A 17,227-nucleotide genomic window follows, 5' to 3' on the forward strand; every position below is an offset into this window, starting at 1 on the left:
AGAAAAAAAAATAATTGTGTAGAATAAAAATTTGACTGAAACTCTGATTGTAAATCAGAAATGAGAATTTTTTTTTTTTTTTGTTATCAGTTGGAGAAAGCGCGTGAAGAAAAATTATCGATCTGTGGTCAGCGCGTGATATAAGAGAGCTTACGCGATTGAAAGCTCGCCGTGAAAACGACTCGAGGGAAGTCTTGATATTATATGCATTATGTATGGATCCTGTGCACAGTAGAGAATGGTAGCATAGTAGTTTGGCACGCGATCGACCTCAAGACTTGTAAAACACGTACGTGAACTTGCGATCATTTCGCGCAAGTTAGAAAGTTCATCAGTGGTCACATGCAATGTCGAGACTTTTCATTCCAATTAAATAGCTATATACTCAATTTACATTTTTGTCTATATAAATCCATCTTCATTGTGCCCTCCAAAAAAAAAATTTACCAAGAAATTTCATTAAAATTCAAATTGAGAAATTCAAAAATATATTCAATATTTATTTTGCTTTAAAAAATTAACAATATTTCTTCTTTATGATTTCAGGTGAGTTACGATTCTTTCTACCTTTTTTCGCAGTAACAGGTAAGAAACTTATAAACTGATTTCTTCAGTATTTTTTTTTATGAATAGAAATTTCGGTAAATGACAATTTTTTTTTAAATCAAAAACACTGTTTCAAAGATTTGTAATGTTTTCCATTTTTTTTTGTGTTCGATGCCGAGAGTGACGGTCTAAAAAACTGTAAATCTTGGAACATCCCCGGAGAGTATATATAGAGAGAGCATTACTTTGCCAGTGAGAGAAAAGCCAAGGCCTCATCTCTCCAAGACCTTCTTGACTTTCAAGCAGCATCCCAGTTTCGCAACTCGAAGTGGTCGTCCCGCAGATCGTAGTATGATTCGATCGACTGGCTCAATGTTCAAGTATCACGATTTCCCATGCGACCACATTGACTTTTCTCTCGTTGATTTTTCGCATATAATTCCCCCAGGTATCATGACGTGGAATTCCACAAATTCGTATAAAAAAAAAAATTAAAACAAGATTTTATGTTTTAAATTCAATTACACTCGTGTACGCAAAAAAAAAATCGATAAGTTTCTCTGGAACAGGGATATATTTCTCTAGAATAGCGATAACTTTTCCTATTTTAATAAAACGTATCTCTCTAATTCTGAATTAAAAATTTCAATTTGACTTTCTGCTTTTGAATAAATTTAATTTTTTGATTATTATCATTACGTATTTTTAAAAACTAATCCGTTCGAAATATATTTTATGAAAATATAAAGATTTAAATACAAATGTAGTATATTTCGTTAAATATATATATATATATAAAAGACTTTTAATAAATTGCATACTGTGCGGCTGGTATCGCATTTAAGGATAAGTTTTCAAAAAGGATTTTACATGAAAATCGTAGTGAATTTCTGTTGAGAGTTTCAAGTTACCGCTTAACGCATTCCCGTTTTCTATAGAATGCATGCAAGGTGAGATGCGATGAAACCGATATCAACCTGCTTGCTTTGCTGCTTCTTCTCCTTCTTCTTTTTCTTCTATTCCTTCACCTGTTTTCTCTCGTCTTCCCTCCCCCCCCTCCCTCGCGTCTCTATATACCGAATGCCACTTAAACATTCATAGAAACTGCTTTTGCTTAGTGCAGCACGTACCAAGCGGACGTGATCTACGTCGAACAACGGCATCATGCAAGCATTGGAAAATAAAAAAGCAGCCATTGCAAAAAGCAAAAAAAAAAAAAAAAAAGGAAGGGGAGGAAAGAAGAATCTGTTTATAAATTGAAACTGCCGGTTGAAGAAACTAAAAGCAGGAAGAATTGTCTGAATGAAGAATATCTACACACATGCGGGGGTCAGACGTGGAATTTCACACCAGGAAAAATGTGAAATTCAATTGAATAAACTTTTCCCCCCCGAATTATATTGTCGCTTTTGCCTTTTATACTTATTTGTATGTTGAAGAAAAGCAATGAATTTTTTACCATTCGTTTTTTTTTTCGGAAAAAAATTCAATTTGTTTTTACGCTTTTTGTTTCATCCATATGACTTCAATTTTTATATTACGTTTTAACTTTAAATTTTTTTCTTTATTTCGACGCCTCCCGTTGATAAGATGCCCGTTCATTTGTCAGAATAATAAAATGCCATCTCGAGCTCAGTTCAATATGAAGCTAGTTCAATTGTCAAAATAATAAAAGGCTATCTCAGTTTCAGAATAATATAATCCTATCTCGCATTAAATTCGAATTTAAGTTTTCGTAAATTAAAAAAAGGAGTTTAAGTCGATCAGAATATTAATTCATACTTTTTAATGATTAATTAGTGATTAATAATTATTAATAAAATAAGAAATAGAATAAAAAACAAATAATAAAATAAGAAATAGAATAAAAAACATTAAATAATAAAATAAATGAAAATAAAAAATATTATTAAAAAAGAAAAAAATTAATTTAGCCTTGAATTATTTATTACTAATATTTTTTTTATTATAATTTTTTTATTAATTTTTTTATTTTTATTATTTTATTATAATTTATTTATCAATTATTTTATTTTTTTAATCAATAATAATTATTATTAATAATTATTATAAATAAAATAATTGATAAATAAATTATAATAAAATAATAAAAATAAAAAAATTAATAAAAAAATTATAATAAAAAAAATATTAGTAATAAATAATTCAAGGCTAAATTAATTTTTTTCTTTTTTAATAATATTTTTTATTTTCATTTATTTTATTATTTAATGTTTTTTATTCTATTTCTTATTTTATTATTTGTTTTTTATTCTATTTCTTATTTTATTAATAATTATTAATCACTAATTAATCATTAAAAAGTATGAATTAATATTCTGATCGACTTAAACTCCTTTTTTTAATTTACGAAAACTTAAATTCGAATTTAATGCGAGATAGGATTATATTATTCTGAAACTGAGATAGCCTTTTATTATTTTGACAATTGAACTAGCTTCATATTGAACTGAGCTCGAGATGGCATTTTATTATTCTGACAAATGAACGGGCATCTTATCAACGGGAGGCGTCGATTTATTCTCATCTATATATAATATATTATTTTATTTTCATTAAAATTTCATAATTTATTACATTATTATCTCTTTAAATTTATGTCATGCTTTAAATTTAAATTTTAACGAATTTTTAAAAGGTATATTTTAATACTTGTTAATGGGTATATATTATAGAAATTTCTTTTTTTATTATGTATATATCAGTTTCATTCTCATTAATATTAAATCGTTAAAAACAAAAAAAAAAGTAATAAATTATAATATTTAAATGAACATTAAAATGTTGTCAAAATGTTTAAATTCTAAAGTAAAAAAAAATTTAATTGATTTTTTAAGTATTTTTAAAATTTATTTACATAACTTTTTTGTCTATAAAAAAAAAAAAAATATTGCTATTATTAAGAAAGGAAAAAAATATTAGTTTTACATAAAATTTTTTTTTTACTGTTTGTTCTATTTTTTTCAACTTTTTTTTTTTTTTGAAAATATCAAATTTTGCCCTCCATCGAAACATTTGAAAGTTTTGTAAAATATTATTTTCAAAATGGAAAACTTTGAATGGAAAGTTTGGTGCCTGAAAGTTCTAAATAGAAACTTTATTTTAAGTTTTAAACAATTGTTTGAGCATGTTGAAAGATAAATAGCTTTTACGGGGGAAAATTTTATTATATAAAAAAAAATTAGATTTATATAACAGAAAATAATTTTTTTTGTTATCAATTCTTTGCTAAATTAAATGGTAATTTTTACTGGTACTTTATTTGTTTTATAAGTTTTTGCAAAAAAAGAAAGTTTACAAATTATTCACTAATTATTTAGAAATTATTTCTTTTGCAATTCTAAAAAAAAAATGTATTAATACAAAAAAAAAAATTTTATATTTGGTTCAAAGAAAAGTCTTTTGATGCGAGAAAAATCTGCAAATATTCAACATTTTTCATGGGTATAATCAATTACTGAATTTTTTATTTTCCACCTCGTGACAAAAACGTGTCTTCAGCTATAATTTACATTATCAGGTGTTTATAAATGTATATGATGATGATGTATAATACTTTAGTGTACGAACAGCTAAAGTACCTATATTGCCATATAGGCGTCGGAGGCTTGAGTTATTCATGGCGAAGCCGCAAACCGTCCACCACTCTGCAGTACGGCAAAAAAAAAAAGAAGGAAAAAAAAAGAAAGTGCACAGGGTGAGGGAAAGAGACAGCAGATAGAAAAGAGTGCGAGAGAGGGGTAGGGAGTAAAAAGGAAGAGGCCCCCGGAGGCAAAAGCGGTAAATCAAAGAGCCGAAAGCTCTTCCGACAGAGTCGGGATTTTCTTTGAATTTGAGCTTTTCTCGATAGTCCCAATGGCGTCAGTGAAGAATTTACCGCAGACCGCGATTTTAAAATCCAACACGCAAAGTTTTGCAATGTTTTTTTTTTCTGTTTCTCCTTTGCACCACAACAATAATAATAACACTTTTTGCAATATTCTTCGCCAAGTGTTTTATAACCTCTCTCTCTCTCTCACACACAAACGGGAAATTCTCAGTCCTCATTTGCATCGAGAGGAGAAATGTAAACGAGACAGTTCACTTCGATTTCCAATGGAATCAATTACGGAACACGTGACTTTATTTTGAATTACTGATTACATTACTCAGTACCTTCATATATATATATATATATTTATTCAACACGAATATTTTTCCTCTGCGAGTATACTTTAATTTAACACCGACGCGCAATTTTATTTACTGCGGATAATTAAATAAAATTTTTAGAAATTTATTCTCTACTTTATGGTAATTGGTATAATTTCCAGAAATATGTACAATATTTATGATCAGTTAATTTTTGCAGTAATTTATGAATTTGTTTTTTAAAACTCGATAATTGAAAAGGTCTAGATTAAAAGAAAAATTATGTTTTTAAACAATTTGAAAATTGCAATTAATAGTAATAAATTATTTTATATAAATCATAACGGACGTTTTTGTATAGGAAATATAAATTTTCTTTGTCCTTTAGGAACAAATATTATATTTTTTTTTTTTTTTTGAAAATATATCAAAAGATTCAATCAAAGTAAAGAGTCTTATCAATTTTAAAAAAATTTTTCAAAGACACATTTTTGTCGACCATTAATTAAATGGATTATATAATTTTATCATGGCAAAGAAGAGACTTTTTCGAACTAAAAGGAACATTTTTTAATTATATAACAACGTAAAGAATCTTCTTCAATGTCAATAGAAAAAAAAGAGAGATAATTTTCATATAATTTTTTTTTCACATTATTTTCAAAAAAAAAAAAGTGATAAATGAAATTTAGTTAGAAAATAGAAAATCAGTAATTGAATTTTATTGGAAAATATATATATATATTTTTTAAAGTGGAAAAATCAGAAAAAAAATTGCCTCCTCCAATTATCGATTTAATAACTTGAGAAATGATGATCTTATTAAATTTTTGAACCAATTATATTTATTTTTAAATTTTGTACTTTGAAAATTTTGATCTAATCTTAAGTATCAAAGAAAATTATTTTGCAAGTAGTGAATTTTAATTTTAAATATTTTTGATTTAAATATAATTTTTAATACAAAAAACGGTTTTTACAGAAACCAAATTTTTTATTACTTAAAAAAATAGTAATTTATAATAAAATAAGTTTTAAATGATTTAGTTGAAAATTCATCGCTCACTATTTTACTGCATTAAATTTACATCATTTATTTTTGATAGGGCAGTATCGCAAGTTCAAAATAAAATAATAAAAAAAAATCATGTATCGTGATGGAATATTCATATATACGTGGATGATAGCTGGTATAGGGAAATCAGTAGTTAAGGTCATTATTGAGTCAGCCACGATCCATTATATGCAAATAAGTCAACGATCTCTCTTCGCGTTTAACCGCCTCTCTCTCTCTCTCTATATATATATAAACCACTTATATACGTTTCCAACTCCTTTACACAACGTTCATCTCGCTCATTCTCCAGCTAGGAATTCTAAGACCTCAAAGCACGAGGCTCGTCTTAATTACTGTTGTCTCGAGTCAATCTCAATGGTAATTAACGGGCGCGCGCGCGTCAACCTCGAGTGATATTGTCTATGAATTTATCCCGCCTCTACCCCTCCCCCCCACTCTATCCACTTTTCATTCGCAACTGTCTACTCGCTTCTCATCTACTTTGATTCTCGATGTTGTTTCGCCCAGCTACTAAAGTCTCGAGAACCCTTTAATAAGTGTTCAAAAGTGACATTGTGAGAGATAGAGAGAGGGAGAGAGAGTAAAGGAGAATTACATTAGAAACAGGAGAGAAAGAGAGGAAGAGAATAAATGTTAAAAGTACCAACTCTTGAGAGAAAAGAGGGTCTCGAATAATGAAGAAGAAACACAAGCATCTGTCGATATCAAACTCTTGGTTATAAAAAAAAAACTTTCTGGATAAATTATCCATTACACATTGTTTTCGAGCATCGCACGTATTTCTTCAACCCTCGTAGTTACTATCCGACATAGTAAATAATGGCTGCCACCTTAGAGAATTTTTCTAGATTCAAGATGGCAATTTTGGTCTTTGTAAAAAATATATCACCTATATACGTTTAGGAGAAGAGATTTTTTTTTCCAAACAACTTATTCGGAAAATATAATGCAAAATAAATTTTATATTCCAAAAAAAACTATGAACGATAAAAATATTTCTATTCTATTTTTTTATTTTTCTAAGTTTTACATATAAGTAATATTATTGATTTTAATTTATAAATTAAAAAATTTTTTGGGTCTGACTATAACTGTATTTTACTACTGATATGATAATTACTAGAATTTCAAGAAGTAACGTCTAACTGAAACTGTCTTCTACTAATAATTTAGTAATTAATGAATTCGAAGTATTTTAGTCTAACTAAAATGGTTTTTACTACTAATTTTCAAAGCAAAACAAATTGGAAACATCCAAGTCTCGACTAAAACTGTATTTTACTACTGATTTGGAAATAAGTAAGGTACAGTCTGACAGAAACTGTATTTTACTACTAAAAAGTCTGACTATAACTGTTTTGTACTACTAATATGAGTAATAGTAGAAATTAGAAATGTAATGTCTGACCAAACTAGTTTTTTACTACTGATTTTCAAAATTAAAAAAATTTTAAAAACACAAATCTGACTGAAAATTTCTTCTACTACTGATATGAAAATTGGCAGTAATTTGTGAGGTATTGTCTGACATAAACTGCCTTCTACTACTAATTTAAAAAATAGAAGCATTCGAAGTATTTGTCTGACTATAACTGTCATGTACTACTGATATGAGAATTATTAAAATTTAAAAATGTCATGTCTGACTAAAATCTCTTTTACTACTGATTTTGAAATTTAAAAAAAATTGTGAGTCTAACAAAAATTGGGGTTAAAACATGATTAATACTAAAATAAAAAAAATTATGTCTTACGAAAACTGTCTTCTACTACTGATTTAAAAATTATAAAATAAGGAGTATGTCCGACTAAAATCTCTTATACTACTAATTTTAAAATTAAAAGAATTTGGTGAGTCTGACTAAAATTGGGCTTTACTACTAACATAATTATTACTAAAAATTAAAAAAAGTTATGTCTGACCGAAACTGTCTTCTACTACTGATTTTAAAAATTATAGAATAAGAAGTATGGCAGTCTTACTAAAACTACATTTTACTACTGAAAATTTTATTTCTTGAAAATTAATAATAAATTGAATGTTTCGGCCGAAAAGGCTTTTTAAAATTATTTATTGAAAGATTATTTTAAATTATGTCAGACCAAATCTTTTAAAAAAATTTATTTTCTTCATTTTCAAAGTTCTATATACGCTCTCTATTTATTTCTAATTTACTATCTATCAGTGCTTCTAATTCATTTTAAGAGAAAATCCAACATAAATCGTTATGGTCAATATTAAGAAATAAAAACAAAACAAAAACCCATTTTTTACAGAAAAAATAGGGGGGAAAAAAAAGCAAAATTTGTTGTAAATTATATGCAGTAGGCTATGAATCTTGTTCTTTCAACAATTCATAAAGAGTTTCGACGAAAAAGCGGAGTAAAATACTCCCAAAGGAAATTAAATGGGCGATTGTGCACTATTCTACAATTCCACAATTTAAAAAAAAAAAAAAAAAAAGTAAATCATAACACCTGCTCTTTTTTGCCTGATAATTTTAAAAACAATTTTTAATGTCCTAATTTTTGTAGCGTACTCTCTAAATCTGAATTAGTAAAAGGTTTACTAATTTGAATTAGTGACTCACTTTTTGCTTCTGAATTAGTTAAATTTTACTAATTGTTAGTAAAAGTTACTAATAATTAGTAAACATTTTACTAATTCAGAAGCAAAAAGTGAGTCACTAATTCAAATTAGTAAACATTTTTACTAATTCAGAGTTAGAGAGTAGAAAAAAATTTATTATTATTCATTTAAAAATAAAAAATAATAATAATTTTAAAACTTAAACATAAAAAAATTAGTAGGTCCAAATAAATATTTATTTGATAATGGCCAAGTAACCGATTTTTGGAACCAAATAATTTTTTTTTTTCCTGTGATAGAAGAGAAAAACACTTACCTTTTTCTATTGAGGCAAAAATGTTGTGCAGTGGAATCTGAAAAAATAGAAGAAAAAAAATTGAATTAGAAGAAAAAATATTTAGAAAAAGAAGTTTAATTTTTCTTTATAATATAAAAATAGGAGAATATATATTTTCCATGTAGTTGAATCATAATGAATAATACACGAGGGGGAAAATGGTTCATAAGTACACAGTTAGATATTTAACAAAACAACGTTTGCGAATTCGCAATGGGAACAGTGGCGCAACCAAGGGAAATAGGGATTGTATTGGCCGCAAGCGAAGCCATATACGGTCGCGACTAATCAAACCAGGAGCTGTAATATTTTATAATATCGGAGTTATCGGAAAACGCTACGAGACGTATATATACCTTGGGCGTGATGTGGTGATTAAGCGCGAAACGGTCGACCGTAAAACAGAGTTAGGACGTTTTGAGGGGGTTAACGGAGTGTAGAGGGGAAAATCAAAAGGAAAAGAAAGCCATATCACATATTGTTTCAGAGATGTACTATTGGGGATATCTAATATACCTAGAGAGAGAGAGAGAAAAAAAAAAATTTTTTTCCAACTATAATAAATATTGAAACAAAAAGGAGAAAAAAAAATATATAGAAATTTATTTTACCAGCACATATATAAAACCAAAGTTTATTTTTTAATAAACTTTTTCCGCGTATTATTATTTTTCTAAACTTCTTTATTTAATCGATTATGTGAGAAAAATGAGGAAAAATATTTCAATATTCTGTGGAGGTACTTTATTATCAATTCGATTCATTTACCACTTTTGATTCATTGTGAATTTTTGCATACGAGTTGAAATTAAAGAGAAAAATATTTTTCTCGGGATACGATTATAGAGCGAATATATTTTCAAGAGACATTATTATGTTTAAATTATTTTTTAAATCACATTTGAAAAAATAGTTTTTTAAAAAAGCAAATATTAAAATTGAAAATTCAATTTTTTTTTTAAGTCGAATAATATAAAACTGACAGATGATTTCAAATATCTAGAATTTCAAAGTAAAAAGTATGAGATTACATTTAGTTTCCTTTGATTTTTGTCAAAGGAATTTTTATCCGTTGATAAAAGCCGATAACTGCAAATAATATTCAAACAATTGAAAAATCAACTATTACAAAATTAAATCTTGTTTCTTTATTTTTACCTTCAAGTGAAAACATTGGAAAAAAATTTTATTTTATAATAAATTGATAATTTTTTTTCCTAATAATTAATTACATATATTATTTTATTATTATTAAAAATAAATCCTATTTGGATTTTTATTTGCAGAAAAAAATTGATTGAAATTTGTTCACACTGGTTTGTATAAAAAAAAAAAAAAAAAAGAAATATTATTGAAAGTTTGACAAATTTTTGCGGCCCTAATAAAAATCATGAGAAATTCACCACTTTTCCTGAATTCGATATATGTGCGACATCGAAATATCGGAATCCTCGACATTTCGGATTCTCAACGTCGTTCTACATGGAACAGCGCGACTGTGCGTGATCACCAAAATCCCCCGGGTTTAGATACATTTCATGATATTACATCTAATCCACTCTCAAGAAACATGACCCAGATACCATTTTGCGTTTATCGATGTTAAACACTTTACCTTGACCTACTAGAGAAATATCGAAATTTTTCAAAAAAAAAAGAAAATATTATATCGCAATAGTTATTTTTTTTTATTTGTTACAATTTGATTGTAAACAAAATAAAACAATCAGATTTTAATTAAATTTTGTCATTATTAGTTGATTATTGAATTTAACTTAATAAATAAAAATAAATAATTTATATTGATTTATCAAATAAAGATAAATTAATAATAATTACTTTCTTTTCATATTAAAAAAAAAATGTTGACTCTGATATTGAATCAGAAACTAATATTTACACGTTCAACCCACATAAATATGACTTGAATAAGCAACGATAAATCATAAATCAACGTCATGCGTAAATAAAACTTAATCCAACGCTATAAAGTTATTAAAAGTTATTTTCTATCTTTGATGAAAAATTTAATCAATTATTATCAACAGAAGCCAGTAATGAAGAGAATTAGGAAAAAAAAATTCTCATTATTACAAACCTTTTATAATCTAAGTTGCCTGACATTAATTTATCTAATATCTAATTTTTTACATTCTTCGTTTTTATGACATAGGTGTGGAAAATAGTGATACAATATTTAACAATTCTAATCAATTTTTTACTTTAAAAAATATTTTTATGCTTTTTTCTTTAGAAATAAATAAATTATTTATTATTAAAAAACAAAAGAAAATTTTCAATTGAATTTTCATAAAAAAATTTTTTGCACTTGTTCAACAACATGTCACGTGTATATAAAAGCTCAGCTGTTGGATGCGTTGAGTCATTTCTATATAACGTTGACGGACATAAAACATTAACGTTCGATGCTTTTGTGACTATATGCAATGGTGACTTCAACGTTAGCTGTTTCGTTTAATTACTGATTCTAAAACCGTCCAGGTGTAACAGTCGCATGGCCACCGAGTGTTATCAGGATTTTAACAGACTTTTTTTTTCAAACACCATGTTGCAGGACTGTTATTGCACACTCTCTTGGGCAACTTTACCCTCGTTGAAATTACTACTTAGGAACCCAATTTTAACACACAGCGTACTATCCAACATATCTGATTTTTTAAAATTACAAATTATTCAACATTTTCATTTATGTATATAATTAGAATTTTTTTTTTTTTTTAATTGATCCTTCAAACAATATTCATAACAGACTATTATAAATTTTTTTATTAAAAAATCTTAATTCTGATTTTTAATGTCGAATTTAAAAACAAATTTTTTTTAATAAATTACAACTCAATTTATTATTATTATTATAATAGTAGAGAAGGCTTTTTTTTAATAATAATTATTTTTATAATCAAAATAACAATTAATTGTAACAATTGTTTTTACAATATAATAAAATTGAATTTAAAGCTAAATGAATTTACAAGAGAACAAGAACTTTCATTGAATTCTGTAAAATCGAATTTCTCAGATAAATTCAATACAAATTCGTCTTTATAAGCATTGACATTGCAGAGCGTTTCTAAATTGAGAACTCGATGCTCGTTAAAGTCGACAACAAAATTGCTGATTTGTATTTCACTAATGACGTCCTAGTTCCCTAATCTTTTGCTTGAGCGCAATTCAGAGAAACTTCAGTCTGATGTTTTGCTAAATATCTTTTCATTCTCTTTCACATTGACTGAGAAAAACCGGAAAAGGGCGAATAACAACTTGAAAATTGCAATTTAACGTAATTTATTTTTAATCAGCTCAAACATATATCTTTTTCTCTCTGATCGTTGAAAAAAACTTTTTTAATATCTTCCTCAGTAAAAAAAAATGAAAGAAAAGAAAAAAATTGCATTTTTAAAAGGCAATTCGTCTTTTTTTTTTTTATTTTCTTCCAAATTATTGCGTATCCAGAAAAGTTGCAGAGCTTTTGAAAGCTTTACGACTTGAGCAATGTAATTTTTCGACGCCTCGACTTTTTCTTGTACGAGAGAAAGAGAGAACAAAGTTTTTCAACGTCTAATCTTTTTCTTTTTTTTTTGCCTTCTGTCGCGCGTGAAGGAATGCAAATAGTGAAGTGAACTTGACTGAAGTTCCAATATATACTACTGGCAGTGCGAGGAAACCTTTGGGCAAAAAGGTACTCTTGAGGTTACAAAACTTGGGGCCAAGTCTTGGCTCGACTACTATCGGATTGATTTTAATATCAACTTTATTCTTCAAAAACTCAACTCCACTGCTCTACATTTTCAAGAGTTATTTCGAGTCCTTTCTAAACTTTGCTCTATTTAATCTTATCAGGCAAATCTTGATTTTGTAAAATTCTAAACTTATTATTTTTTTTTTTTTTTGAAAAAAATAGACAAATTTTTTTGAGAAATTATAAAAGGCAAATAAACCTCAACAGAGAACGGAAACTTTTGATTGGTCGGAAGGGACTCTGACATGGTAATGTTGCAAAGCGATTTTGGTTGTGGGGATAGTTAATTCCGGAAGTCGGTCGTCACGCGAAATGTGCTCACTTTCCTGCTTTCCGAAAGGCAACCCACCTTACTTCTTGCTCCCGCTCTCTTTTATACCATTTTACACATTTTCGTGTGTGTGTGTGTGGCAATTAGCAAGATTGTGGTTGGAATCACATGTAAAATAACAATTATTATTATGCGGGCAATAAAACTGACTGGTTCATGGCTATTAACACAAGCTGCTACTACCCATTTTCTGCACTTCAAAAATAGTCTTTTCCTGTTTTCCCATTCAATGTTGCCCACAAAAAAAAAAAAAAAAAAAAAAAAAAAACTCTCTCATTCCTTTTCGACACTACTCATAGATGTAAACTTTCCTAATTGAACATGTATATCTAAACAAGCAATATGGCCTCTTTAATATACAAAAGGCAAATTTAATTAAATCGCAAATGTTTTCTCCAAGATAATAATTATTAGAAATTATATAGAGGTTATACAGGTTAATTATACAGGTTTCTGTAGAAAATTATTTTATTTACATCTAAAGAAACTACGTGGAAACATTTTTTTCCGGTCGATTTTTTGTCCGAAATAAATAAATGAAAATCAAATAAAGATTATTTTCCAGGGGGTCGATTACGTAACTTTCCCACATCCCACTTCCCATCTTTCATATCCCACTTCCCATATTTCACACTCCACTTCCCATATTTCACATCTCACTTCCCATATTTCACATCCCACTTCCCATATTTCACATCCCACTTCTCACTTCCCATATTTCATATCCCACTTCCCATATTTTACATACCACATCCCACTTCCCATATTTCACATTCCACATCTCACTTCCCACATTTCACATCCCACTTCTCACATTTCACTTTTCACACTTCACATCTCACATTGTACATAACACTTTTCTTATCACGCTTTCCACCTTTTATATCCCACTTCCCACTTCTCAAATCTCTCCCATTTCCCACAAGATGTTGGATGTGGGAAGTGGTATGTAAAATGTGGGAAGTGAGAAGTGGGATGTAAAATGTGGGAAGTGAGATGTAGGAAGTGAGATGTGAGATGTTGGATGTGGGAAGTGGTATGTAAAATGTGGGAAGTGAGAAGTGGGAAGTGGGATATAAAATGTGGGAAGTGAGATGTGGGATGTAAAATGTAGGAAGTGAGATGTGGGAAGTGGCAAAGTTACGTAATCGACCCCCAGGGACCCGATCGGGGCCGGATCAGACTGCCGTATTAGGGAATGTAAAGCCGTGCCTGATGTGGCCCTGATTAGGAAATCCACATTTTCTAATCGCCCTGATTTGATCTTGATCAGGTGTGGCGTTTCATTACCTACTAGGGCCCTCACTGTAAAAAGAAAGTCTTATTTTAAGGCCGAAAAGAAGTCTCATTTTCAAAGGCAACATTTTTAAGACACCTTAGCTGAATTTACGCAAATGCAATTTCCATTAGAGCTACTAGCGCTGATTTTAAGACTCATCTGAAAATAAGATTTTCTTTTTGCAGTGCTAATAAGACAATTTCTACACGGGTAGTTCAACGAAATTATTTATTTACCTATTTAGTAACAGATTATTTAAATCAAATAAATTCTATTATTCAGTGTATGAAAAGTAATAAATAAAAATTTGAATTTTTTTTTTTTTTTTTTTTTTTGATAAAAAAAAAATTAAGAAACAAGTGTTAGAATCAGTATATACGTTAGACTCCATTACTTTACACATGCCAACTAGATAAACAGAGACACATAAAAGAGAGAGGGAAGAGGAGGGGGGGGGTTTGGTGCCTGGAGAAGCTGCTCCAACACTCTCGAGGGCTTCTATGTTTCTTGGACGGAAGACTCACCCAGTAACTTTGCAAGACAAATTGCTGTTGTGAACTATTTTAAGTTCATTTAAATATCAAATTATGTAAAGGCTCCGAAGAACCTGCTGCCACTATACCAACGTACTTATACGCGAGCGTATGCCCTCCACTATTTTCACCACGAGAGACACTATCTACATAAGCATGGTAACAAGTAAACTGTGGTCAACTTTTAAGTCGCGAATATAAAATATATCAAGAATCTAAAGTGTTGAATATATTTCTTTTATAACTATAGACTAAAAATGAATTTAATTAACGTTCCATTTTTTTTATTTTATCATTAGAAAGTCTCAAATAAATATTTCATCAAACGAAAGAAATATTTATTTGAATGAAATAAATAATTGAACCAAATACATATTTTGTTCAATTATTTATTTATAACTGAAGTAAAAAGAAAATTAAGATATTAAAAATAAAAATACGCCTTATATAATAAGCAATTAATTTCGCCTGAAAGAAGTACATGTTTATATAAACATATAAAAGATGTACTTGAAATATTTATACGAAAGAAATGGAAATTTTTTTTTCAAAACTATAAAGCAATATGAAACGCAACATTTTTATTTAAAGCGTAATTGTATCTTGTTACTCAGCTTGGAAGGAAAAAATAAAACAGATTGAAAATTCCAAAGTAAAAGGTTCGATGGAGAGGCAGTAGAGCAATATTTAATTAAATATTTCAGTGCCACGTAGTAGGTCTCTTTTCTTTTTTTGCGACGGAGGAGTTTTCTCTCTCTCTCTCTCTCTTTCTCTTTCTCTCTTTCTTTCTATATATATATAAAATAGCATCCAAAATTGAAAGCCAAGTAATGAGTCCTACACCCTTAACCAAGTATTGCGGTCATTTTGAATTCCAGGCACGCGCCACTAACTGGGTGTATTCAAATCACACCAGGTCGCAGTAAGAGAAATAGTTTTGCCCCCCCCCCTCTCTCTCTCCTCTTTCTCTCTATCTCTCTCTCTTCGAATCGTTACAGTGACTGTTTTGCTTTCGCGAAATGTTGTCCGTATCCTCGAGTAAACCTAATAACTGGCAAGACATCCTTAGAGACAGTTAAGCTACTTTGTTAAAACCAACTAATTGCTTTTTCCCGCCCCCACTTCAAGGGATGCGACAATTTAACTGTCTTGGGGAATCTTTCTCATCAACTTCATTTATTAACTATTACATTCCAGACGAGTAGCATTTTGATTTAAACAACTTATTGTAATGCCTATTAGAAATGCAAATGCGCGATTTCAAATTTTATTTTCATTTCATTAGAGAAATTTAAAAATTATTTATTTTTATTTAATATTTTAATTTGCAAACATTATTCAAATTTTAATTTAATTTTTAAATATGTAATAGTTTACATAATATATGAATTTGTTACAATAAATTTACATTTATAATTGAATTCGTAATATAAAATTAATATTAATTCTAATTAACAAACATATATTTAATATAAATATATTAATTTTTAATGTCTACGATTTTGTATTTTGGATGAATTTTTTTTTTTAAATAGCAGCGCTTTAAATTTCACACGAAATTGTTATATTCACAGATGAGGAAAATAAGTTCCATCTGGTTCATGAACAAGAGGAAAAAATGTTTCTTCACTCAACGATAAAACGAAGTTTCGTGTGAAGTCATTTAGAACAGGAATTGTATTTTCTCTCTTTACACCTTTACTTTCGTCTATACTTTTCTCATGATGGTTCTCTATAATTTAACCAACTATAGATTCTTATTTACCGCACATATATATATACATCGATTCAACTCACTTTTCGATTTCATCGGTATTCTGCGAGTCAATCCTATTTCTGATCCTTTCTTGAAATTCACTTTCTTACATCGATATATATTTTTTTTCCAACTTTCAATATTTATTATCTACTCTCTAAATTTAAATTACTTACAAAATAACTAATTTGAAAATTTCAATTATTTCTCAATTCACCGCAATTTTTTTTAAGTGAAAAAAAATTCTTTTTTACTGAAAATATTATTCACGGAGAAAATAGATTCTAGAAAAAAAAAGGAAGAAGAACAAATGTGGAGTCAATTATTGAATTTATTTATTTATTCCTACGTTATATTATATATTCTCATGTGAAGGAAAAAAAAAATTTTTTCTTCTTTTCAGAAAAGAAAGTCTAAGGGTATTTTAATAGATGGTTTACTTTGAAAGTTGAAAATATTTTTCTTCTTCACACCACAGATGGTGTATGAAAAGGGAGGATTTTAAAAGAGAGTAACGCAAAAAATGAACTCTAAAATTGAAGGTGAAAAATTTTTACTGTATAACAGTCTATTTTAAAAGCCATTGTAACGCACTCAACACAAGTTTTCTCTGTATATATATAGAGCACCTAACTATTATTATACAGAAGTATATAAATGCAAATCTAGCCGAGAGTCCGATTTGCATATAGAAATCTCGCAGAAAACAAAAAAAAAAAATTTTTTTTTTTTTCCAGAGAAACACCTAACTGGCCAGTCTCGTTTCGTCTTACCTATTTTGCATGCGAGATTGCTGGAGACGCTTTTCCGCACGGCACGTCCGCCACAATTCTCCCCTTCCCCCCACTCATATATCCACGACTTT

The 17,227-nt window shown here is 28.4% G+C and overlaps 1 protein-coding gene and 1 long non-coding RNA gene across 4 annotated transcripts in view; one reads left to right on the forward strand and one right to left on the reverse strand.

The window, feature by feature from the left end:
• Positions 1-17,227, forward strand: part of LOC127283004 (uncharacterized) — a gene marked incomplete at its 3' end in the record, with an annotated part of 179,325 nt that overhangs the window by 146,716 nt on the left and 15,382 nt on the right.
• Positions 1-17,227, reverse strand: part of LOC127283005 (uncharacterized) — a 140,851-nt gene that overhangs the window by 111,866 nt on the left and 11,758 nt on the right. Inside the window, exon 2 of the long non-coding RNA XR_007843278.1 lies at positions 8,683-8,719. This is a non-coding gene — a long non-coding RNA (uncharacterized LOC127283005). The remainder of the gene's footprint in view (positions 1-8,682; positions 8,720-17,227) is intronic.

The sequence above is a fragment of the Leptopilina boulardi genome, unplaced genomic scaffold, assembly GCF_019393585.1.
Source record: "Leptopilina boulardi isolate dan_hultmark-lab unplaced genomic scaffold, ZJU_Lbou_2.1 LbouV2_304, whole genome shotgun sequence".
Classification (NCBI taxonomy): domain Eukaryota; kingdom Metazoa; phylum Arthropoda; class Insecta; order Hymenoptera; family Figitidae; genus Leptopilina; species Leptopilina boulardi.